General features: G+C 41.8%; 1 protein-coding gene across 3 annotated transcripts in view; it reads right to left on the bottom strand.

The window, feature by feature from the left end:
- Lcp1 (lymphocyte cytosolic protein 1) overlaps positions 1 to 25,832 on the bottom strand; it is an 85,159-nt gene that overhangs the window by 40,159 nt on the left and 19,168 nt on the right. Inside the window, exons 2-3 of one of the 3 annotated variants that reach the window (XM_017795922.2) lie at positions 23,682 to 23,807; positions 13,611 to 13,724 (exon numbers count right to left, since the gene is read on the bottom strand). The exons of 1 other annotated variant lie outside the window; for it this stretch is intronic. The gene's annotated coding sequence lies outside the window, so the exon portion shown is untranslated. The remainder of the gene's footprint in view (positions 1 to 13,610; positions 13,725 to 23,681; positions 23,808 to 25,832) is intronic. One more of the 3 variants, XM_029559266.1, reaches the window with a different exon arrangement.

The raw sequence follows: 25,832 nt of genomic DNA, 5'->3' as shown, positions 1-25,832 counted from the left end.
TCACCCTAATGATGCTCTGGAAGCCTCTATGTTTTTGCCATTTAATGAAGGGCATTCTGAAGGAAGCTGTGTAGATAGAGCTATGCACACAGAGCCCAGCTCTGTCTCCACCTCAGAAGGCCTCATTATGTTGCCTGTCCCTCACAGACTATTTCTAATACCTCTGCTTTCTACCAAGTTACCCAACCCTAGCTCTTGTCAACAGGGTGATAACACCAGGCTGGGGTTTGGGGACACCTCTCAGTGCCACAGGCTCCCTCTCCTCCCCTAGGATGCAAGCAGTGCTATTGCTGGTACCAACATCTTGAAAACCCACAGCTATTCTTCATTTTACATTCTCCCACAAGAACTTTATGAACCATGCCTTCCCTTACTGAAAACACAGGGCATTCCAAAGATAAAAAATTGATCTCCACTATTGTACTGTGATTACCTTACTATGAAACATCATTTACTCATTCTTTCACTCCACCCAGATGTTTATGCACAAAGTTCTGCTCTGGTTGCTGGGAGATGGGGAAGGGGTGCAAACATGGGGGACCCAAAGACTAGGGCTTCATGAAGCCTACAGCTGAATGTCAAGTTTCAAATGTAACACAAAGATGACAGTTAATATGTTGCAAAATGGTTAATACATTGAGATGTTGTCAAGATAAAAAATGAATGAATGGAAAGGTTAAATGTAGACCTTTGAGGAGAAAAAAAAAAGATAAGGTACAAGTAATAATTGCAGAAGTTTACCTAAAATTAAAACATCATGCCAGGTGTGTTGGCTCAGACCCATAATCCTAGTGCTGAAGATACTCAAGCAAAATGATTGACAGAAGTTGAGACCAGCCTGGGATACACAGTGAGTTCCAGGCCTGTCAGGGCTACCCTGCCTCAAAATAACTAAGTAACTAGCTAACTAACTAACTAACTAACTAACTAACTAACTAACTAACTAACTCGATCGATCAATCAAATGCCAAAGTCAGCCCACACAACAAAGAATACATTTAAAGTTCAGCAAAGGCTACTCAGCTGAAGTAAATAGGCAGGGAGTGAAGCAAGGTTCTGTCCAGGCTCTGCGATCAGGAAACCCAGCCTTCCATCTGACTACGCAACTTCAGCCTTCAGCTTGTTCTCTGGGCCTCAATTACTTCAGCTATAAATTGAGAGAGTAAATCCCCTTCCATGTTAAAAGTTTCAAGATCTTACTCAGTAAAACACGCACACACACGAGAATTAGACCAGCATTTCAGGTGAATAATGAAGTAGGTGTGGGTGCCCTTGGCATCAGTGACCGTACCCCAGAACTGCCTCCTAAGAAGTGAGGGAGTGGGAGAGGGAGCCTGGCTCCCAGAGGCCAGACTCTGTTCTTGCTTTTACATCAGCATAGACCCGAGGCAGATGCCTCTGTCAGATGCCTTTGGTCAGCGACACAGCTCAGAGCAGGGAGCTGCGGAATAACCCGTGGAACCTGTTTTCCGGGATGTCATCACACATAGTTGAAGACAGGTTGACCCAGTTCACTTCTAGCTTCTAGGCAAGACAGTACACAAACTGTCTCAGAAAGAGAGCCATCTACTATTTTCTTTAAAAATACCCAAATAAGGAAACTCGATAACCCCTTGGGTGTCTCATATCCCTCCCTACCTTGTAACCTAAATCTCTTCTGATACAATGAGCTCCCCATCTTTCTCAGGCTAATCTCAGGGGAATTACAGGGCCATTCAATTCATAAAACTTCCACCACCTGACTCAGAGATGTTTATTCTTTTAACCTGCTTGTCGAGGGGTTTATTTTCCAAAGTTTTATTAATTTTCTTTGCTAGCTACTGGGTCTACACCAACTTCCTTACACAGCCAACATAAGAATGAGAATGTCACAGCATAACCATCATGGAAAAGGTAGTGAGATTCCTGAAGGAGTTAAAAACAGAACTACCATATGATCCTACTACTGGGTATTTGCCAAAGGACTCAAAACCATTAGGTTAAAAGAGCTTCACCCCAATGTCACCATAGCATTGTTCTTAGTGGTAAAGTAATACCAGGCATAGTGTCACACACCTATAATCCCAGCATTTAGGAGGCCAGAGCAGGAGGACGGTAAGTTGAAGGCCAGCCTGGGCTACATAGTGAGGCCCTGTCTCAAAGAAAACAATGGTCAAGAAACAGAAACAATTTGAGCGTCCATCAACTGTCCTGAGTAAAGAAAATTGGTATAAATGTGGTATGAAGTACAAAAACAATGGAATGATGTTCTGCCCTTAAAAAAATTAAAAGAAAATTCTATCAGGGGAAAGAATGTAGCTGAACCTGAAGACATTCAGTTATGTGAAATAACACAGGCACCAAAAGACAAATGCTGTATGATCTCACTAAGATGTACAATATCAAAAATTTGGTCTTATGAAAGTTGACAGTAAAACAGTGGCTGGCATGGTTGGTGGGGGAGTAGGTCAACAAATACAGTACCACAGTTCCATGGGAGGAATAAGTTCAAGATCTCTACCGTATAGCATGGTGACACTAGTTAATGACAAGATACCATGTTTATGAAAAATGCTAAGGAAGTGAATACAAAGGGTTGACTATACAAAAAAGTAACTGTGTGAGGTAATGGATTCATTAATTAGCTAGATTTAACCACTTCTATGTAATTTATATGTATATTTAAAAACCCATGTTGCACATGATAAGTATGTGCTATTTTATATGTCAATTAAAAATCAATTTAGAAAAATATCACTCAGAAAACAACAAAACTATGATAGAAAGCCCATCTATTTATAGCCACAGAGACTAAGTGATGGGCATAAGGGGAGTCTGTGCAATATCTCTGCAACTTTTCCATAACTCTAAACAAACCTATGCCAAGATCAATAGTTTATATAAAGAAAAAAGCACAGCCACAGAATGTAGAGATGGAGTGTTTACCTCCATGATTTGCGTATCATGAACTGGATTGTGAAACCCACTCTCTGGTCATTCTAAAGGTATATCACTAAGCAAATCTATACATTTGTACATTTATTCCTTCAATTGATATCTGCTAAATATCTACTGAATTCCAAGTCCTATGATAGATTTTGAAAATAAAAATAAGATGTAGCCTGCTTAGTAAGGAAGACAGACACCACGCAGTAGAATCCAAGAGGACTTCTTAGATTCACAGAAAGAAGTAAAAATTGCTCTCCCCTGCAGAGATAGAGGCTGCTACTAGATGACCTAGTGCTATGGTTCAAAGGTATCCTCCAAAGTCTGTGTGTTAGAAGCTGAATCCTGAATGCATAGCGTTGAGAGTTGGGCTAACGGCAGGTGTTTAGGCAGAGCCCTCAACCAATCAACTTGTCCTTGTGGCAAGAGTTGGTTCACTCTTGCCCTCTCTTGCCTCCTGCTTTCTACCATGGGTTGATGAAGCAGGAAGGTCCTTGCTAAATGTAACCCTTGAACCTTGGACTTCCCAGTCTCCAAATCTGAAAGAAATCAAGTTTGATTTATACACTAATGAGGCTCAAACAATCGGTTACAGCGGTATGAAATGAACCCAGACAGTTAGACTCAACAGATGAGTAGGGGATTGCTTGAAGATCAGTCAGTTTTTTTCTCTTTTATGTGGGATCTTTAATCCATATTCTCTCCAGAGAAAGTCTAGCCATTTAGAGTCAGAGAAAACAGTGCTAAAAGACTATTGAAAGACATAGACAACAGCAATGGCAGCTAATGTTTGCTAGTGGTAATGTAGTGCTGAATGCTTTATCCGAATTATCAGGCCCAAGTCTTGCCAGAGTCCTGTGGAGTATCACTTCTCCCACTTTATAAACGAGGAGAATGAGGTTAAATAACTAGCCCAGGGTAACATAGCTGTGAACTGGAGAAGGCTCCCTGCTTTCCAAGTGCTCTGTTGCTGGATTCCTGTATCTTAAGGTTCTTCACCATTCTTCAGGGTGATCCCAAAGGAAGCTCCAAAAACTCAAAGCTCTAGCTTCGAGTTGATTATACTTATACAGACTTAGAACTAGTGTCCTTGGCTTGTACTGGGGTTTGGGGATTATAGATGACTCTTCTCTCAAGTTCCTCAGCCTCTTAAAGGAAATTTTAGAAAGACCAAGGCCACCACCAGGTTTTTTTTTCCTGCCTGTGTCTCCATGGCTCTGGTGGAGAAGTGGGTCCTTATTTTGCGGTCCTCTATACCTTAGTTAGTTCTCCACTGTTTATGAAGCACTTGCCTTGTCCTAGGTACTGAAAATATACAGATAAGCAGCGAAGAATAGTCGCCTTGAGGGGTGCACAGTCAAGTGAAGGAAAATGGTCACACAAGGGAAAAGTTACACTATCTTACGTACTTCGTTTCTTTGATTTATTTTTAAGATTTATTGCTTATGTATAAGTGTTTTGCCTGCGTGTGTGTAAGCACATCCATGTATGCAATAGCCATGGAGGCCAGAAGAGGGCATCAGATACCCTGGAACTGGAGTTATAGCTGGTTGTTAGATGCCATGTGGGTGCTGAGAATTGGACCCTGCTCCTTTGCAAGAGCATCCAGTGCTCTTAACCACTGAGCCATCTCTCCAGTCCGTATCCTAAGTAGTTCAAAGATAACAATCCAATGATTAAAGACTGTGAGAGAACAGAGAAGGAAGCCCTGAGCTCTGCAGGGAAGAAGAAGGGGGGAAGAAAGGAAAAGAGAGAGGTAGAGGAGAGGAAAGGTGAGGCAAGAAGAAGTCATAAGGAAGGCCAGGGACAGTTTCCCAGAGGAGGTAAAACTAACCATGGAGCTAAGTCTCAGGGAATCACTGATGAGTTTTCTAAGTAGGCAAGATGGAGAAAGGTGTTCAGGCAGAGACAACAGCTCTGCAAAATGAAAGACAAGCAAAAGCACCCAGAGAAGCTCTTGTGGGTTAGGCATGGCTGAAGTCAGGGATGTTGGAGGCAGAACCCCAGGAAATGAAGGTGGGAAATGACACTATGGTTCTCTTGTTTCTAGAAAGAAAACATCCGTGACAATGTTAATCCCACTCATAGCAAGTAATGCAAACACAAACAACAAAATGCTTCTTCCCAGATCCATTTTGACTTGTTTGCGTGTATTTGCTTCCTCCTTAGAACACTGACTCTCATTAGAAAATACTGCAGAGTGGAGCGGGAACTAGAGATTCCAGCAGATGGGGAAATGGGGCCTTAGAGAGTGGAGAAGTGAGTCAGTGACTAGTCTGAAAAGAGAAGTTGGAACACTCAGAACCTTAGTTCGCTCCAACCATGTTGTGGGAAAATACATCAATTAGAATTTAACAGCCTAATGATTAAAAAAAAAATTGTCAAACCTTGAGATGCACAATGAAACAGAGGGAAAGAGAGAGGGAAAGGTAGAAGTTAAAGAAAGTGTTTATCTCAGGAATCAAAATTAATTTATAGTACATACTGTAAGAAATATAGTCACCACCTAAAAGTCACACTTCATTATGTATACATTGTGTATGTAGTATGAGGGTAAATCTAGATTTTACAGCATGCTCTATCTCCAAAAGTTCTTGGCCTGCCCTGTTTTGGCTTTTACATCACATTTTCCATCTAGAGTCCTAGAGGCCCCACAGACTGTGCAGACCTGGCAGTGGTATCGGAAGCCATCAGCACTGATTTCATTTCAAGGGTCTCTGAGCTGTGTCTTGCCTGAGATACTGACAGTGGAAAGTACCTTCTAGCAGTTGAGGAAGTGTAGCGAGACTGGGGAAATACATAATAGTGTTAAGAAAAGCCCAACCACATTGGCCATAAGCCCTGAGAAGTAAGAGCTTCAGGTATCCAAGATAAAGGCCCCTGGTGCTCCTCCTCCTGGGTACACCAAATGTTCAGGACTAGTTCTCTACGTGCCCCTGCTCATCCACTCCGTAAATGTCCAGGCACTTTCTATGTTTTAGTTAGAGCTAAAAAACAGTGAGACAGTGCACAGACCATGTTTGTGTACTAGCAATGGCAACATACACTTACACATAGAATAGAAAATGGTAAACAGAATATTTAAAAGAAAAAATGTGACCTTATTGTCAGTGGTCTGCTTGGAGCTCTTTTAGAATCTCTGATGGCAAGGTCAATTTCAGGAAAAAAAGGAGTTGTTGGCAAATATCTATCAATACCAATTTATGGTATCTATCAATACCAATTTATGTAAGTGCAACAAGAGGGAAATTTCACTGACTAAAAATACTAATACTTTCTACTAATACTTGTCTAATACTTTCAGAACTATTCCTTCAAAGACTTTGTACCACAAAACCCTCAAACATTTATTTGCTTGCTTCTCAAATAGGTTCAGTATACCAGTAGATACATTAAAAAGAGCTACAGGGAGACCTTGTCTCAAAAAGACCAGAGAGAGAGAGAGAGAGAGAGAGAGAGAGAGAGAGAGAGAGAGAGAGGATCTCTTACTGATAGAAAACGTAGCATTAGGAGCAATTCAATCCCAGAGAGGAATGTTTAAGACACATGAGGAGGCAGCTAGATTATGTGAGAGGATACAGTGTAGTTTTGTTGTTTGAGGCAGAGTTTCACTAAGTAGACCAGACTAGACTCACACTCTTGATTCTCCTGCCTCAACCTCTGAGTGCTGGGATTATAGGCCTGCACCACCCTGCCTGGCCACAAAGTAGTTTAAATAGATGTGCCTTGTACCGTTAAGAAACTACCCACTTACAATGGAAAAGAGGCAACTGTGAATCTTGATTCACCAGCTACTGTTATGACCTTTAGACTAATCACTAACCCTCCCTGAACCTCAGTTTAGCCATCCCAAATTATGGAGACAATAATACCAATTTTACATGGCAATTTGAGGAAATAAAGTAGCACTGTATTTCAAATGCTTGGTATGATGCCTATCAAATGTAGTGGTGGGCATAGTAGATACACACATGAACTCATGTGGGGGAATTGAAGGGCACAACGGACATCCCAGCTAATAGACAGTTGTGGCCTCAATCTATAAATGAGGAATCAGCCTCAGAGGCTCAGGAGACTTTCTCAGTCTCCAATTTGGCAAAGGCCAGAATCTGAATCCAAATCTGTCTCCATCTGCTCCCTTTTCTCTACACCGTTCCTGCCTCTTCCATAACAGGGAGCACAAACTCTCTGCATTAAAAATCTGTAAAAATGTACGAGCTTAAAAAAAATTGACATCTGCACAGTATTGGAGGGAGAATCAAGGCACTGAAACTTCAGGCAGGTTCAGAGCAAGGAGAAAAACCTCTTGATCATCACTAGAGAGCGGAAGTGTCCCAACGGCTATTCTCAGGAAAGAAACAGAATTGATGATAATTTTGATGAAAAGTCTTCACACGAAAGACAACGAGGGAAGGGGAAAACCTGAACAGGTGCACACCACACACCATCACTCCATGGTGGAAATCTTAAAAACAACAAGCCATTGGAAAGGACAAGGATTGCTCAGCTCTCATGTGTAAACTGAAGAAAGCTGCTCAACAGTGTGAAACTACATACATGTCTTCCCCTTCTTCCTCTTCCTTTCTCTGTACCTGTCACCTAACTTTCTCCATAAGGAATTTGTGTCTCCCTTTTCTTTCTTTGGGCGAAGGTAATTGCCGTGCTTTGACTTTGTAACACTCCCCGACAGGCTTGTGCACATTTGAACAGTTGGTCCCCAGATAGTGTCACTGTTTAGGGAGGTTGTAGAGCCTTTGGGTCTGTGGCCTAGCTAGCCGAAGTGGGTCATTAGTGCAGGGCTTGAAAGTGATAGCCAGCTCTGGTTCTGCCCCAAGCTGTTTCCTGATCTGCTAAAATGTGACAAACGACTGCATGTTCCTGCCACCATGGATAAACCTGCTCCAGTTGCCAAGCCAGCTCTGGTTCTGCCCCAAGCTGTTTCCTGATCTGCTAAAATGTGACAAACTCCTGCCACCATGGATAAACCTGCTCCAGTTGCCAAGTCTTCCCTGAGATGACAGACCATAAACCCTCAAGTGTGAGCCGAAATACACTTCTCTTTCCTAATGTTGCTCCTGTCAAGTATTCAGTCACAGCTATGAGGAAGTAACTAACATAGAAATCCAGGTTGCATAGCCCTTGTCCAAAATGCTTGGGGCCAGAACTGGTTGGACTCTAGAGGTTTTTTTGTTTGTTTGTTTGTCTTTTTAGATTTGGGAATATTTGCATTATGCCTGATTGAGCCTACCAATAAAAAAATCTGAAATCTGAAATATTTCAGAATCTGAAACTTTTTGAGCATCATGTCAGCACTTAAAAAGTTTTGATTTTCAGAGCAAATGGATTTCGGATACTGGGATTAAGCAGCTCAATCATTGCGAGCTGACACGACTGTCTTCCTGAGGTTGGCAGGGCAAAGACTCGCTCTATTCTAAATTCTGCCTGAGCAATGGCAAACATGTAAAAAAGTACAGATATTACACAAATAATTTTAGGTAATTCCTTACCTTCTGAATAAATTTTAGTGATGACTACTAGACTGAGGGATCAAAATACAAGGTAATTATTTCATTAAGTTACTTCCCTCTGGAAAGTGCAACAAGAGAGAAAATGAAAATATATTATCTGGGAGATGGCACTTCACATGCATAATTAACCTGTCTGCTGAATCTGGGGTCTTAGCTTTCCTAGTGTGGAGGACATAACCTCTGATTTCCATTTTAGTTCAGCCATTAATGAGAGAGAGAGAGAGAGAGAATCCATGTAACTTGTGCTAAACTTAAACAAGAATCAATTCTGCAACCACAGACCCGTGGCTTTGTTAGTTCCTCAATTTAACATCTTAGCTTTTCCTTCCGGCAGAAAACACTGACCATATTTGAGAAATGCCTTATACTGACAAAGACCTGATTCTGAAGTTGAGCAAAACTTTTTTAAAAACTTGTTAAGTGGGTCACCTTTATCCTCTGTTTTTCTACTCACAATTAAAACACTTTCATTCTTAAACAGTTTTCAAGACACCTATATTTGGCCATTACTGAACAACTATAGTTATGGGTACTTGGTATAATAATTAAATTTCTCAATTTATCCATGACTGTCAGTCACTACACACTAAAAAATGTGAATGCTACTTGACTAAAATGATCCTTAACTTGTAAGATTCGGAACCTTTCCAAGATTTTCAAGTTAAAGGTCATGTTTTATGGCCTGTGCTTTGGTGAACACTGATTACAGTCACAATCGAGAAGGGCTGGGTGTGTGAGGATGCTGATGGTGATGATAACAGAATAGTCAGTTTGACAACAGCTGCTCTTTCTCAAGAAAAATGACAATTATCTGAGCTTAACTTCAGAGGCTAGGCACACAAAAGCACTAACAATTTGATGTTTATTCTAGGATGTTACTCTGGAATCCAATAGCTGACACAACGGCCATCCAATTACAGAAAATTAAACAAAATACATAAATGAATGAACTTGTCTTCAAAGATGAAGATGATGTCATCACCTCATAAGACTGCTGTGATGCCTGCTGGCTTCATATGGCTAAATCCTTCGACTAATGCCCAATTCTGGTGGCTCACCAGTTAAAAGCACTGGTTTCATTCCCAGCACCCACATGAAGGCTAACCACCGTCCATAACTACAGTAATCATTGTCTGTAACTCCAGTTCCAGGGGATCAGACACCCTCTTCTGATGTCCCTGGGTATTGTACCCATGGGTACAGTTACATACATGTGGGCAAGACAATGACACACATTAAATAAATTAATCAATATGTTTAAGTGCCCAATTCCAAGTAGGTAACACATCATCTGCTGTTGTTAGGGTGGTCATGGACCTTCCTCCTCCTTCTGTCCTCCCTCTGCTGCTTGCAGTATCTTACAAGATGCAGTGATTAAGCAACTGCTGGGAAGGTGGATGCAATGATAGAAATTGACAAACCAAAACAACAGGAAGAGTGAGTGGTATAAGACAGGAAGTGGAATCAGAAGGGAACTGAGGAGAGCACCAGGGGGATGCCATCTGGGGAATACAGTGGGTTCAGCAGCTAGAGCAAGACTTCTGGGAGACAGATATCCAATCAGTAGGCAACTTCTAATGACTTCGGAAAGCCACCAGTGTTTTGATATAAGAAGTGCATTGTCATCAGGCAAAACAGGGGTTCTTGAAACTCTTCAAGTTTGTTGACTTATTAGTTTTATGTTTTAATGAGCCCTAATTTCAATTTTGTTTTGCAGTGCATTTGTTTTGTACTACAGACCAAGTAGCATCATTTCATTGGATATCTGTAAACCGAGAAACAACCAAAACCCCCAGGAATCCTAGGGAGAAACTTCAGTAAATCTAACAGTGTCACTCTGCTGTAATATCTGTCATTAGTCATAAAGTACAGTGCCTCTATAATATGACCTTATTAAACATTTGGTTCTTCCCAAACAGAATCTAAATGCGCGAATCTCTTAATTTGTCTCCTACAACCTGATTTTAAAATTCATTCATTGTCTCTCCTGTATGTACAGAGGGGCCTGCACTCTTTAAGTAACAAAGAGAGTTGACTTGAGAATTTTCTAAGAACAACCCAGAGTGATTAAGTAAAAGTTGTGTGTCTTTGTGGTCATTGTCCTAAATGAAGGCCTGTCTTGGGACTCAGTTTGTGCAGCCAGCCAAGCATCGAGTATATTTCCACTATAATGATGAACCTGTCGTTTATTTCTGCAGGCCAAGGTCACCATATACTTTCTTATGTTGTTGAAGTCATTGTCCATTTGGTGCTTTGAAGCTAAAGTGAAGAATAAGGCTTTGGCAAAGGTGTAGAATGTTAGGTTCAAATTAATAATGACTGCTGTATCCTCCTTCATAGAGAGCACTGCAGGAGCTCGGCAAGGACGAAACTAGTAAGAGAAGTCAAATACTTCCGGGCCACGGATTTCTCTCCCCACTTACAGAGTTTCTGAGGCAGAACTCAAACTTAGCATTTCTAAAAAGTAACCAGCTCCTACTGGTGCTATTTGACTTGTGACCACATTTCAGAATCACAAATCTAGTTAAAAGGAATTCTCCCAAATAATATCTCAATAATTCATCCTTTCAACAATGCTTTTGTATGAAAGACATGTTCAAAGAAAACAGGCATTCACAGAAACGATTCTTGCCCGTCCTTGTCTTTCACTACCTAGTACTGCCTCATTCCAGTAAGTAATAAGTAATAAGCCACCTAAGATTCTTGTGCAGTTCAAATAACTGGCAGAGTTCTATCACATGGAGCCAAAGATTATAACAGTCTCTCCAATAAAAAAAAAAAAAAAAAAAAAACCGACAAATGTTCATTTCAATAAATATCACTGTGCCAGGAGAGACGCAGAAAGAACTCAGGTCTCTGTGTGTGTAAGGGCAGGAAAGAAGAATGATAGGATCAATGCTGTACCGATCCTAAGGTCAATGATTAGACTAGCCCGGAGACGAAACGGTGCAGGTACAACAAAGAGGGAAGGCCCGTGGACGGCCTGTTTCCCGATGCGAACCTTGGAAAATGGTCAGAAGTTTTACAAAGAGAAGAGAAGCATTAAAGAAACAGAGTGAAAAGGAGTGAAAGAGCATGGAACTTTCTGGTAGCTTGTGGTCTGGTGCACCCAGAATGTGGGTAAGCAAGAGGGGGAGGGTATGAGTAAGGGCTGGTGCAGGAGGAAGTGACAGAAAAGAAGGTTGGGGAAGTGGGCTCAGGCAAATGTATGAAGGTGTAAAAATCCTTAGTAAAACTGCATGAACGAATCATTCCACTGTTACTTGAAATCTACCATGGTGTCTTTTTACAAAAAGAAGAATCCTTTTGAATATTTTGCAATCTTTTCCCTCTGTCTTTCAATCTCTCTGTGTGTGTCTTTCTCTGGTTTCTTTCTCTTTCTTGCTCATTCTGAAAACAGTATCAGGCTCTCTGATCAGCTTCACTGATGTAAGCTTCTCCCTGGGGCCAGCGAGCTGCTTGGAAGGCCGGACCTATCACCAACAGACAGACAAAGCCTGAAGCCTGAAACCCAGGCCACCTCTTGCCCCACCCAGACTGCCTATGACCTTGGGCCAGCTCCTTCAGCTCTGAAGCCCACTCCTGATCTCCCCAGGCACTTGACAGAGAACTGAAGGAGGTCGTGTGGCTGCACAAAGTAAGTAACCACATGTATCACAGCTAGCTCTCCAGAGCAACACCTGCTAGATCGACAGACTCAAGTTCAGATCATAAAACTTTGCACCTGCACTGGACATGTACTGATATTTTCCTTGTTATCATCCCCCTGGACAAAACAGTATAACAGTAGCTACACAGTAGCATATACAGTGTTCTAAATTATATGAGACTTGAGTGTCTGCAGGTTTGGGTATTGGCAGAGGTCTTCTTCCTGTTCTTGCTAATTTAAATGTACACATTTGAATGAAACGTTACTTATTAGTCACCCTTCTCCAAGAGTTCTAAGGTAGAAGTGTAAATCAAGTTAGGACTCTGAAATTCTTTCCATCAAGGACAAAGCAGTAGCACAGACAGAAGGTGAGATTTAGCGGAGGAAATGTCCTTCTTAGCACCACTGTAAACCACCACAGTGTGCTTTTTCCAGGACTAAGATCCTCCCCAGTTCCTCCTCCTTTTAAAAAAGTTTAATAGAAACTAGCTATGATCGAAATGAAGATGTGTGCCGACAAGCCAGCACGCTTCTATTAACCGAGAGTTGTTGTTTTAAGCTGTCCTGCTTGAGAAGTTTTAGACAAGTGGCTAACGCTTGCTGAAGAAACAATGGTAAGTGTACAGATAGATGTGTCATTGGCAGTCTGAATGCTTTGTGTTTATTCATCTGTCCCAGCATCGTTGGATAGTGATAATAAATAAAATCTGATAGATACTACAATGCAGTAAAGCTCTATGTTTCAGCAGGTTAAAATTTCCTTTATAGACAGAAGGCTTCCCTTCAGAATTCAACCTAGCACTCATTTGTATGGCTGCAAGCATTAACAAATAATCCAGACAGTCCTACAAAAAAACAGTACAAGCCAAGGACACTAATTGCTTTATTTTTAGAAAACAGATAAAGGAGAGGAGACCTCTAATTCTATGTGGTTAGGAAGCACTGGCATTAAAAACCATGGTGCCAAAAATCACTCACATAACCAGTATCACATTTGGTAACATATGACCTAAAATGTTAATATTCCCATAGAAGGACTACACGGAAGTTTTTGTTTTGTTTTTAAGAAAAACAAACAACCACAGAAGCTAAAATTAAACCATTCCCATTAGTCCAACAAGAAGCAATCTAACTGATCAATATGCACTTTCCTGAAAACATTTTAAAGTAGGCAAAATCACAGCAAATGTTCTTCCTGAAATAGAGCAATAGGCATACATCAGAGCATGGTCTGGTTTCAAAAGAGGGGAGAAAAGTCATAGTCTTAGAGGAGTGATAACTGTGAATAACTTCATATGAACCAACCCAGGGAACCTAACTGCTCCACCCCAAGGGCCACCCCAAGGGCTGCAGGTCCCCCCCAGCGGCTGGAGGGAGGCAGGACACACAGAGCTCAGAGTACAGGTACTCAGATCTGGAGCCCGCTTAAGGCAAAGCTCAAAGTCCACAGAACCAGAATCCCAACTGTATCCCAACCACTTAGAAGAAGCAAAAGGAAGCAACTGTACCTTGTAGAAAAACTGTTCTTGGTGGTGCTGGTGTCTGATCAGAAACCCTGGTCTTTCTGATCTGCAGAACAGCTTTGTCAAGCCTGGGGTGTGTGGTCACAAGGCAGGAAGTCACTGCAGTGACAAATCACCAGCCAGGAAAGAAATAGATTTTGTCTTTATAAGGACATTTTACTTAACTTTTTTTTTTCATGTCCCCTCCCCCTAAAAACATCACCTGACAACAGGTCACAGTGAAATCCAGAAGCCTCCTTCCACTTCCTCTCTGAGAGCATTCTGCTCTGTCCTGAGGTCCTCTCTCAGCTGTCTCTAAGTAGGCCCTGGGCTACTTAAACCTTTCTGATTATAGATAGGGACAGAAGGTCAGCTTGCTAGCTGAACTTTTTTGTCTGACTCTTAGTTGCTCAAAGCAAAGCCCAGGTGCCTACCTACTTACCTCAAATTATTCATTTCTAATGAAAGAGCTAAGGGCGAGTACCTGAGACAAACAAAGGGATTTCCTTGAGAGAAACCAAATCCTTCTTGAGTCCCTTAATAATGATCTTATTGGAGCAAACAAAACAAAACGGTCTCTTTAAGAGCAGCACTTGTAAAGTACTATATTATTTACCCATTCTTTTATTTATAGAACAACACCCATGTGCTAAGGCTCTCTTTAACCTAATTAGTGATTTCAATTATTTAGATGTTTCCTATAAAGAACACTGGTGGATAATAAAGGCAGTTGCTTCTAAAAGGGTAGCTTCATGCCTTTATACAGACTAGATTTTTAATGCACAATTTATAAAGCTTGCATGGAGAAAAAAAATCTCCTTTGTGCATCCCAAACCCCAAATACTTGTCTTTAGGGCAAATTCCTATCTTCAAATATAAAATCCCCAAGTGCCTGTACTGGTTGTGAATACTGTGGGCTCTGGGTTGTGTTGACTGACTATTGAGCACAATTTATCATTGCCTGGAGTCAATATGTCTCTAGCAGAAACAGGGATACTACCATTTAGCAATGGGGACATAGACCACGGCTGGGCGCCCGGGTCAGATGGTGAGTTGAGCATATCTGATCCTTCTTAGGCATCTATGTTTTCTGGGAGCTGTGACTCCTTCCAAGGCGTGGCAGTATTCCATTGGTTGTGGGAGCTGATTTCCCTAATAAGTTCCTGGTCCTATCCTCAAATTTTAAGCCAAACTCTTCTAATCTCTGTCATCAGCCCATGGTGTAGCAATTCTGTACTCAGAAACCTACACGGTTCATAATGGGGAAGAAAGTAGGCACAAGATAGAGAAGACATGGGAAGAAGGTGTTTGTTCTAGACATGGTTCTAGAGGACATTCTAGAAATAGTTCTAGAATGAACATTTTCTTGATGTCTTAAGTAAGAATAAGGAGGTGAGTGGGACCCCAATTAATAATGGCAGGGAGGATTCAAGGGTTCCCACCATCAGGGTGCTGGGAACCGAACCTGGGTCCTCTGGAAGATCATCTAGTTCTCTCGACTGCTGAGCCATCTCTCCAAAGTGCACCTGATTTTTTTCTTTCTTTTTAAAAATTTATTTTATGTGTATGAGTGTTTTGCCTGTGGGTATGTGGGTGCACTGTGTCTGTGCAGTACCTGTGGAGGGTAGAAGATGGCATTGGATTCCCTGGACCTGGAGTTAAGATTGGGTTGGTTCTTAGCTACCATGAGGGTGCTGGGAACCAAACCTGAGTTCTTTAGGAGAGCAATCAGTGCTCTCCACCGCTGAGCCATGTCTCCTGAGTGCACCTGACTCTTTTCAAGACCCTGAAGGAACATCCCTACATGGTGCTTATAGGACTGACCACACCATACAGCAGTGAAACACTGTGGCTTCCACTCTAGTGGGAACAGTCCTCAAAGTCCTGTAGCAAGATGCCATAGACAGTGTCTTGATGGGCTTAAGGGTGAAATGTGCTGTGACTGGGTATCTGCCCAGTCTGGTTCTACATCCTTATGGTTTCAGGATGGAGTGAAACCCAATAGTCATGTCTCATAAAAAGGAACCAATCCACATTTCATTTACCTGGGAGACAGAAAGCAAGAACATTCTGTATGTACTGGTACCTGGTCATAGGTGGCACAAGGAATCTATAAAGAGGAAAACATACTTTTGCATTGTGAGTGCCTGTCAGAACTGGTGATTGAGAGAAATAAAACACAATCATTGCTCTCTGGAGTACAAGGTCCAGTGTGGGAAACATGTATGTAGGTAAATTCCATGTACAATAGAGGGGTGAGAAACCAGCATCGTGTGAAGAAGATGCAAATTTGAGGAGAGTTGATATGAAACATTCATGGTTATAACTAGGACCCCAGACAATGCCTAGATTGGAGAAGATGAAAGTCAATGCACTGGGTTTGCTTCTAACCATGTAGGTGACAGAGTTCCCTTCTACCTTACAACCAGCACAGCTCTGATCCGCCTCAGCCACCTGTCACCCTTTCAGTCACATCTGCTCCCTCATGGGTGTTCTCTTCATCTGCCTCTCAGTGGTGAGAATCTACCTAGGTGTAAGAAGTTTTTTAGGAGGACTTAGAGCCAACCTTCCCAAAGAGGAATGTTTTATCAATTAGTGTTTAAAATTGTTCATGATGATGAACAGGGGTAACTTTTAGTTTGATGTTGCTTTTAGTTTCTCTAAAGACAGTGCTCCCCTTTGCCCTGTCTCCCATCCTCCTTCCACAGGCCTCTGCTGCCGCCTCTTCCACAGAACCTCAGCCTCTGCTCTGCCCTTCCTGGAATCCTCCTACCTTCCCTGGCTTCATCTGGTATCCAGGCCTGCTCTGCAGACACAGTCTCAGTCCCTAATACTAGCTCATCTGCACAGTGGAGTAGCTGAGTAAAAGTGTTGGCTCAAGTACCCAGGGTCGAATCTCAGCATTACTGATGAACTTGTGTTACTTTGGACAAATGATTTAGTATCTCTGGCCTTGGGGATCTTCATTTAGAAGGTGCGATAAGAATAGTGTCTGTTTTGCGCAGTTGTGAGGGTTAAGCACACTAATGTGTAGAGAACTTGGAAAGTTGCCAATCAGCAGAGTAAATTCTTTATGTTAACTGGTCATTTAATATTTATGTGAGGCTGCAGACTAAACCCTTCATATGTATATATAAAATTTCATTTATTTTCCACCAATAGCACCATGAATAGCACATTGTTTTCTTCTTTTATTTTATTTTATTTCTTAGTTTTTTTGAGACAAGATCTCTCTGTAGCCTCAGCTGACCTGGAATTTCCTATGTAGTTCAGACTGGTCTTGATCTCACAGAGATTCTCCTGCCTCTGCCTCCTGAGTGTTGAGATTAAAGGCATGTGCCACCATGCTTGGCTTGTTTTTCAATACTTTTTTTTTTTTTTTTGGTCTTTTTGAGACAGGGTCTCCCTGTAGCTCCAGCTGTCCTGGATTCACCATGGAGACCATGCTGACCTCGAACTCACAGAGATCTGCCTGCCTCTGCCTCCCAAGTGCTGGGATTAAAGGCGTGTGCCACCACGCCTGGCTACTATGAATATTTTTATTAATATTTGCATACACATTTTGTGGGGTTATGTTATTTTTAATTTTTTAATCAAAAGCATATGTACACATAGTTTTAGAAGTTCCAAGGCTCATTATAAAGTACCACTCTCCTGACAACACGCTCTTTCTCATTTCTGGTTCCCAGAAACAACTATTTTCAATAGTTCAGCTCTTTCCTCTGCTATCAACTCTATATTTTAAAAAATTATTATTTATTTTTATTTTATGTGCATAAGTGTTTTGTTTACATGTATGCTAAGTGCACTCATGTCATGCAATGCCCATAGAGGCCAGAAGAGAGTGTCAAATTCCCTGGAATTAGAGTTATGGGTGGTTATTTACTGCCATGTGGGTACTGGGAACCAAACCTGGGTCCTCTGCAGGGCAACCAGTGTTCTGAACAGCTGAGCCATCTCTCTAGCCCATCAGCTCTACATTTTTTAATACTATGTTTATACTATATCTCAGTTGCTTAGACAAGTGTACATAGAGATGATATATGTGTGTTATTTATATATCTTGTTTATAATACATTGATTTCTACTTCCTGTTTGACCCTTACCCACCATCTATTTTGTAACAACTTTTTCATTAAATCAATACTCAGTTTTTATAACCACTATCAAAATATGCATAACTGGCCTGGGGAGATGGCTTTGTGGGTAAAAGCATTTACCACAGAGCATGGGGCCCTGAGTTTGAATCTTCAGCATTCACATAAAGCTGGGCATGGCAGCACATGTCTCTAATCTCAGCACTCCCACAGCAAGATGGGATACTCAAAGACAAGGTGGAGATCGAGGACTGTTAGCTGAAGTTGAACTCTGACCTCCACATGCACCACACACACACACACACACACACACACACACACACACACACACACAGTCGGGAGTAATGGAATGCACTATGCTTTTGTATTTTTTTAAAAAATTGCTAGGTTCCCTGTATACTTCTTATGAATACCATACTGACCTCTCTAACAGTGCTAAAATGGGGGCGGAGGGGGGGGATCAAAGCACGAATCCATTCCTCTCCTGAAGCCTTCTGAAGTGCGGTCCTTCTGTCTGGTCAGGTGTCTGCTGCAGAAGGGCCCACCATCCCTGCTCTGGGCTAGAGCTCCTGTCTCTAGGCCACACACCTTCCACTTTCTTGGTCTACTTCCTTGTTTTAGTCAAGCACATCCTCTACTAGATTCCGAAGAATGCACAGGCATAAGTTTCTCAAGACATTCAGCAGCTGAAAACACATATGGCCTACCCGCGTTCTTGGAAATCCACTGGGAAGTCATTTTTCCCTCAGGGCTGTGCAAGAATCGTTCAGCGCCCTCTGGGTTAGTGCTGCTGTTGAGAAATCACATGCCTGTCCTCTCATGTCATTTCTGCTTTCCTCTGGAGTTTCAGGATCTTTCCTTTACACCTGGTATTCTGAAATGCTTGCCTCATAGGGCTCAGTGCAGGTCTGTTTCCATCCACTGAATGAGGTTCTCCATGATCTCTTTTAATCTGGAAATTCAAGTCTTTCCATTCTGAGCTATTCTTTCTTCCCTCGCTCCCCCTCTCTTTCTATCTATCTATCTATCTATCTATCTATCTATCTATCTATCTATCATCTATCTACATATCCATTCTATCTATTCTATCATCTATCTATCATCTATATAGATATCTTCTATCTATTTACTTGAGAAAGGTCTCATTATGTTGCCCTAGCTGGCTTGGATTTATCAATTGATCTCTCTCTCTCTCTCTCTCCCAACAATAATCATCTATCATCTATATCACCATCATCTATCTATCTATCTTCTATCTATCTATCTATCTATCTATCTATCAATCATCTATCTATCATGTATCATCTATCCATCTATCTGAGAAAGGTCTCACTATGTAGCCCCAGCTGGCTTGGAACTTGCTATGTAGACTAGGCTGGCCTAGAACTCACAGAGATCCACCTGCTTCTGCCTCTGCCTCCCAAAGGCTGGGATTAAAGGCATGCACCACCACTCCCAGCTTCTGTTCCTTTCTTCCCCTCCTGCTCCTCTTTCCTCCATTTTTCTTTTCCTGACACTACATTATTTGCATATTGTGACTCTCGGGTTGGTTTTCTCCCTCCCCCTCAACACCTTATTTTCTGCCTTTTGACCTTCATGTTCTACTGTCAGAAATTTTCAATTTTTTTTCCAAAATTTCTACTAGATGTGCTGTTTCTGGTATTATTGTTTAAATTTATGTTCTAGTCCATTTTGTGTGATTATCACAGAAAGCCAAAGACAGTAAAATTTAGAAAGAACAAATATAATCACTGACTCATAATTCTGGGGATGGGAAAAGTCCAGTATAAGCAGCAGCATGTGGTGAGGTCTTGTTACTATGTCATCATGTGGTAGATGGTAAGTGGGTACAAATCAAAAGGGGGCTGGAACCTCCCTTTTGTAATGTCATCAGAGCAAGGCTTCCCTGGCCTAATAACCTCTTTAAAGTCCCACCTTCCAATGCTATTACAATGGTGGGCAAGCTCTAACAGGGACGGATAAGGGGACAAATACTCAAACCATAGCCATAGCCAAAAGCCCTTTCCTTTTTTCTGGATGTTTTATTTTTATAGCAAGGTAGAGGACAGGATGGGTGGGGAATGTGTCTCTGCCGTTTATATAAACTACCAAACTTCCCGTGTTTAGACTCCATCTTGTACCTTTGCCTCCAAAAGGATCTTGTAGACCAGAGTCCTGAGTTCTGCTGGGTGCCCATGGTGTGATGTGTATTGCTTCTGGCATCACAAGCTTGGTGTTCAGCTTTGTCTCACAGTCCATGGATCTCAAGGCCCCCAGCATTCTGTTGGGATCTTGTTTTTTATGGTTCATTTGCTAATTGGTCTCCAAGATGTTCTGGAGTTCTACAAGGTCAAGGGCTGAGTTTGTTTTATTACCTTCTGAACATTGTACTAGGCATTTCACAAATGTCTATTAAATTTATAAAGAGGACTAAGCTGGGACCGGAAGGATGGGACGGAAAGCACAGTAATGGTATGTGTGAAAGACTGTCAGGGAGAGAAAGCAAGGAACATTAAGAACCAAAGCTGAGCACTGTGGCAGTCAAGAGTACAGAGCTGGGGTGTGCATGGAGGAGAGGGCAGAGGCCAAGCAAAGCCCAGTTAATGCCGGGTCTCTAAGCTAGGTTATAGAGCTTGGCTCTGCCTGCATCTTAGGGTTTACCAGAGAGGCGGAATAGGATGTATACATCTGTATGCATATATATATGTACACATACTCATATACTTATATATGTGTGATTATATACACACACCCAAAAAGATTCATAAGAACTGGCTGGTGCTACTACAGAGGGTGACTATTCTGTACCTTCAGGAGAGCCTGGTGTAGCTGTAGTCTGAACTTAGCACTCTAGTAGGCTTGAGCCTCAGGAAAAGCCAGGGTTTCAGTTTGAGTACAAAGGGTAAAGAAGCCAACGTCCCGGTTCAAAGGCAGTGGTCAGGGAAAAATCTCTCTGTGATTCTCATTAACTTGGGGGAGAGACTGCCTTCTCTGGTATCCAGGACTCTCCTAACAGGAGTTAGGAAACTTCTTATAATTGAACTCTACTCAGTGCTTAGTGTCCTTGTCTTTAACCTTTGATTTCTAACTATCGAATCCTTTCCCAAATGCTCTTTTCCTCTTTTCCATGAATAACTGTTGGCATTTAAATGTAACGTGAACAATTCTGAAACTCCTCAGTAGATTAGAGGAAGGCCACCAACGTTAGGGAGGGCCACCTGTTTTATTCAGCCTACCAACCTAAATGTTAACCTCACACAAATACACTATCACAGAAAAAAAATTTTTTGAGTGAATACCTGGGTACTCCGGCACTCCATGGGTTGACCAAGTTGACACATAAAATTAATCATCATCCCCTTCAAGCAATGGAGAGAGCTATTTTTAGGATCTCTATTAGTTTCCTGGGGCTGTACACAGGACTACACACTAAATGGTTTAAAATAACAGAAATATACTTTCTGTAGGTTCAAGAGGCTAGAAGTTTGAAATGAAAGGTGTTGATGGATTGGTTCTTTCTGAGGATTGTGAGAGATGCTTGTTCCTTGCCTCTCTCAGAGTTCCTCACTGGTTACAGGCACCCTTTGTCATCCCTGGTTCCTAAAGACATCACTCTGATTTCTGCCTGTGTCTATTTGTCTCTATGCCCACATTTATCCCCCTTTTAAATTTTGTCTTATTTATTATTTTTATTTTATGTGTATGAGTGTATTGCCTGCATGTATGCGGGTGCACCCATGTCGTGCAATGCCATGGAGGTCAGAAAAGGGCTTTAGATTCCCCTGGAACTGGAGTTAAGGACAGTTCATAGCCGCCATGTGGATGCTGGGAATCAAACCTGGGTCCATGCCATGGAGGTCAGAAGAGGGAGTCAGATTCCCCTGGAACTGGAGTTAAGGACAGTTCATAGCCACTATGTGGGTGCTGGTAATCAAACCTGGGTCCTCTACAACAGCAGTCAGTGCTCTTAACCGCTGAGCCATCTCTCCAGTCCCCATATTTCCCCTTTTTAAAAGAAGACAGTAATATTGGATTATGCTCCATCGAATGATCTCATCTTAATTTGACTGTCTCCAAGCACCTTATTTCCAAATAAGGTCACAATTGTAGGCACTTCAGTACGGGACCTCAATATTTTTGTTGGGATGCAATTCACTAAAGAGGCATAAATAGGAAGTATCAAGAGTGGCTTGTGGACAAGTACTTTAGGACTTAGGAGGAAAAGGAAGAAAAGTGGTACTAAAGGAAGGTGCAGGTCAGGGCCAGCATGCAGTTCGTGCTATTTGCCAGATGCAGTCTCACAGGTGCCTGTGCCCAGAAGGGCTCCACATGAGGCTTAATGCTCTGCTGCCATCGTCTGAAAAGTCTTCACTTCCCATTTATGCCCCATGTTAAACACCAATAGAGAGACACACAGAGAACTACAAAGACACAAGGGATAGAGTCCCAGGCTTTTGAATGTTGTCATCTCAAAAACGGTAAGTCTGCGAAATGACTGATATATGCAATTTTACCAAATTTTGTTTGTGGGATAAGTGTGTGCCTATGTGTGTAGAGGCTAGATGTCGACACCTGGTGTCTTCCTTCATCACTCTCCACCTTATTTTTGGAGACAAGGTCTCTCACATAACCTAGAGCTTGCCAAACATGCTGTCTGGCTGACCAGTCAAGTCCTTGGCATCTTCCTATGTCCACCTCCCCAGGTCTGGGATTTCCAGTGTGTGCCACCATGCTTGACTTATTTGCTTGGGTACAGGGTATTGATCTCAGGTCACTGTACTCACTGAGTCATCTCCCCAGCCAAATATTTTGTTAATTAAGGAACAGAAGAGGACTGGGGAGACAGCTCAGTGGGTAAAGCACTTGCCAGGCAAACATGGGGACCTGAGTTCAGATCTCCAGCACCCATGAAAACACCAAGCTGAAGTGGCAGCCTGTCTATAATCCCAGAATAGGCAGAGATGGTGTCACCAGAGCAAGCTGGATAGCTGGGCTAGCTGAATCGGTAAGCTCTAGGTTATGTGAGAGACCCTGCCTCAATACATGAAGCGGAAAGTGATGGAGAAGCGCACTAACAGCAGTCTCTGACCTACATGCATGCCCACAGGCATGTGTGCCCATGCACCTAAAGACACACATACATGTAGGCATACAACACACATTCATACACACATACACACATATCACATACCACATATCACACACATACACACATATCAAGAGAAGAAAAAGGAAACAAAAGACAATGATGTATATGACTGGGCTTGAGAAGTGTTTAGAAACTGGCCAGGCAACTGAGAGAGACGAGAGTGAGGATTGTTATTTCAGACATAAGGGCCAGCAGACATAAACATCTCTCAACTGAGACTCAGCCTCTGGAACATAGGTAGCATCTCCCACAGCACCTAATGTACACTGCACATAGACAAATTTGATACATATTTTGATCAGTTGAGAAGGCAAATTGATTCTATAAACAACATACCATTTATAAGTTACACCAAAAATACTTTAAATATATATAAACACACACATATATAGATACTTTAAATATAAATCTAAAATTCACTCTCAAGTATAATAGGTCTTACAGATAATTTATATAGGCAGCTGTCACATAAATGTTGAGTTTACATCTATCTAATTCTAATTTTACCACCCTTTTCTGATAAGGGATATACTCAAAAGCAAATTAAAGTTGTATTGTCGGGTAGATCATAAAGAAAAAAGGGCTGTTCATAGCTTCAAATTTGATTTTCATAAAATGTCAAACACATAAAAATGTTATCACTACAATATTCCTAGGTATTAAAAAATGGAATTCAGCAAATGATGCAGGTTACAGCTGTTTTAAAAGTAGAAAATTCACATACCTGTGGCTTCTAAGAAGTCCCTAGATGCCCACTGACATTTTCCAACCCATTGCCACCAAAGAAGGCACAGAAACAGATGCAGGCTTCAATGAATGTGTGCCACTTACCTGCAGGGTCCCACCTGGGAAATACAAAATTCCTCCACTTTTATAAGCAGAGCTGCTTTGACAGCCGTGTTTGAGGCTCTCCCAATCACCAAGTATTCAATACAGGAACAAAGTTGTGAAATAAACCTACAGAAAATGAAAGTCTGAATAAAATATTGTAAGGGAAGAGTAAACATGTAAAGTCAAGATCCTTTTAACAATGCAAACCTAAAAAGTAAGCAAATAGAAATAAAATAAACTGATAAAATGTCTGAGAAGGATAGGATAAGGTAAAAGCAAAAGATCTGGAGTTAGAAAGCATCAAGGGAAAAACTCTGACTCTGTGAACCCATGGATCCTGCTGAGGGGGAATCCTTTTGTAGTTAAACCTACATGCATTTTTGGGGAAACCCTACCTCTATATGTTACAGGGTTACTTTTTAGATTAAAGGAAATGTGTTAACATGTTTTCATAGGAGTTCCTCTTTGCTGTCAAATTTTAGCTGAATGTGAATTTCATAGACTACACAAAACCTCAATATTCATTCTTTCATCAAGTTTATTCAGTCTTGTTAAACTCAAGGAGGAAGCAAGGGAGATAGTCAGTAAAGCACTTGCCTTGCAAAAACAAGGACCCAAGTTGTTCCCAGAATCACATAAGAAAAACAAACAAAAAGACAAGCTCTTATGTACTTGTCTTCTCAGAACTGGGGGGGTGGAGACCGGCAGATCTCTGGGGCTTGTTAGCCAGCCAACATTGCCCACTTGGTGAGCTCCAGGTAAGTGAGAGACCATGTCTCAAAAAAAAAGTGGCTGGTGCCTGAGGAATGGCACCTGGGGTTGTCCTCTTCCTTCCGCAGTCATGTGTACACACACACACACACACACACACACACACACACACACACACACACACTCACACTCACACACTGTGCTGGATAGCTATAGTGTCAACTTGACACATCTGGGTTGGAGGAGCCCCAGTTGGGAATTGCCTCCATTGCACTGGCCTGTGGCCATGTCTGTGGGGCATCTTCTTGATTATTGAGTGATGTGGGAGGGCCCAACCCACTGTGGGTGGTGTCACCCCAGTCAGGTGGGCCTGTATTGCACAAGAAAAGCAGACTGAGCAGGGGCCAGGGGAGCAAGTCAGTAAGCAGCATTCCTCCATGGCCTGCGCTCCAGCTTCTGCCTCCAGGTTCCTGCCCCAAGTTCCTACCTTGGGCTCCCTCAGTTATGAACTGTAACCTGGGACATGTAAGCCAAATAAACCCTTTCCTCCCCAGGTTGGTATTGGTCAGAGTGTTTTGTCACAGCAATGGAGAAACAAGCTAGAACACACATATATATGGAAGGAAGAAGGAAGCTTTGGGGAAAAGAAGGAGGACTTCAGTGAGAGTCAGAGGGGAATAAGAGAGGTTAATATGGGGTGAATATGACCAAAATATACACGTGTGAAATTATAGAAAGATAAATAAAAAATTTTTTTAAAGAACTACGAAAAACTAATTTCCATTTCACCAGTGTGCAAGATCTGCTTCATCACTGCTCTAAAAGTGCCACCAAATATTAAAACTTGGTTCTGCCTGCAATGACATCTAAATTCATTCTCTCCTTTTCTTGTGATTTTATGCCATCTGCAAGCTACTCAATTATTAAGAACAGAGCAGTGAATAGGATGGAATTGCCCTCTGTTTTTGAAATTCATTCTTCTTTGTTTCTAAATCTCTTAGGACTGAACCTCTATAGCAGTTAACATTATCCTTCCTGCTGTCCATTGGCTGTGCACTCTTTAGAGATAAAGACTGGGTGGGTGCTTGTCAGCCAGCAGAGGGATCCTTCCTTTAAATGAAGTAGCCATAAAAGGTGAAAAGTACATGAGCCGTGATCACCTATTTAACTCTACTGAGTTAGTAGTTTTTGTGATCATTACAGAGAGTTTGGTCAGGGGTCTACATAGCAGGGGTCTGCTCACCCTTAGGAAGATCTCTTTGTTCTTCCGAACTCTAAGCAAAGCAATGAGATGATGAGAAGAAGAATGCAGGGAGGGAGGGAGGAAAGCAGGGAGGGAGGAAACAATAGAGACTTTTTATCTAGCCTAGACAGAGCTTGAACTTGTGATATGCTCGCCTCAACCTCTCAAGCATTGAGATTATAGGTATAGGTATAGGT

This window comes from Nannospalax galili, unplaced genomic scaffold, assembly GCF_000622305.1.
Source record: "Nannospalax galili isolate Female #2095 unplaced genomic scaffold, S.galili_v1.0 scaffold388, whole genome shotgun sequence".
Lineage (NCBI taxonomy): Eukaryota > Metazoa > Chordata > Mammalia > Rodentia > Spalacidae > Nannospalax > Nannospalax galili.
This window is presented reverse-complemented; position numbering and strand designations above follow the sequence as displayed.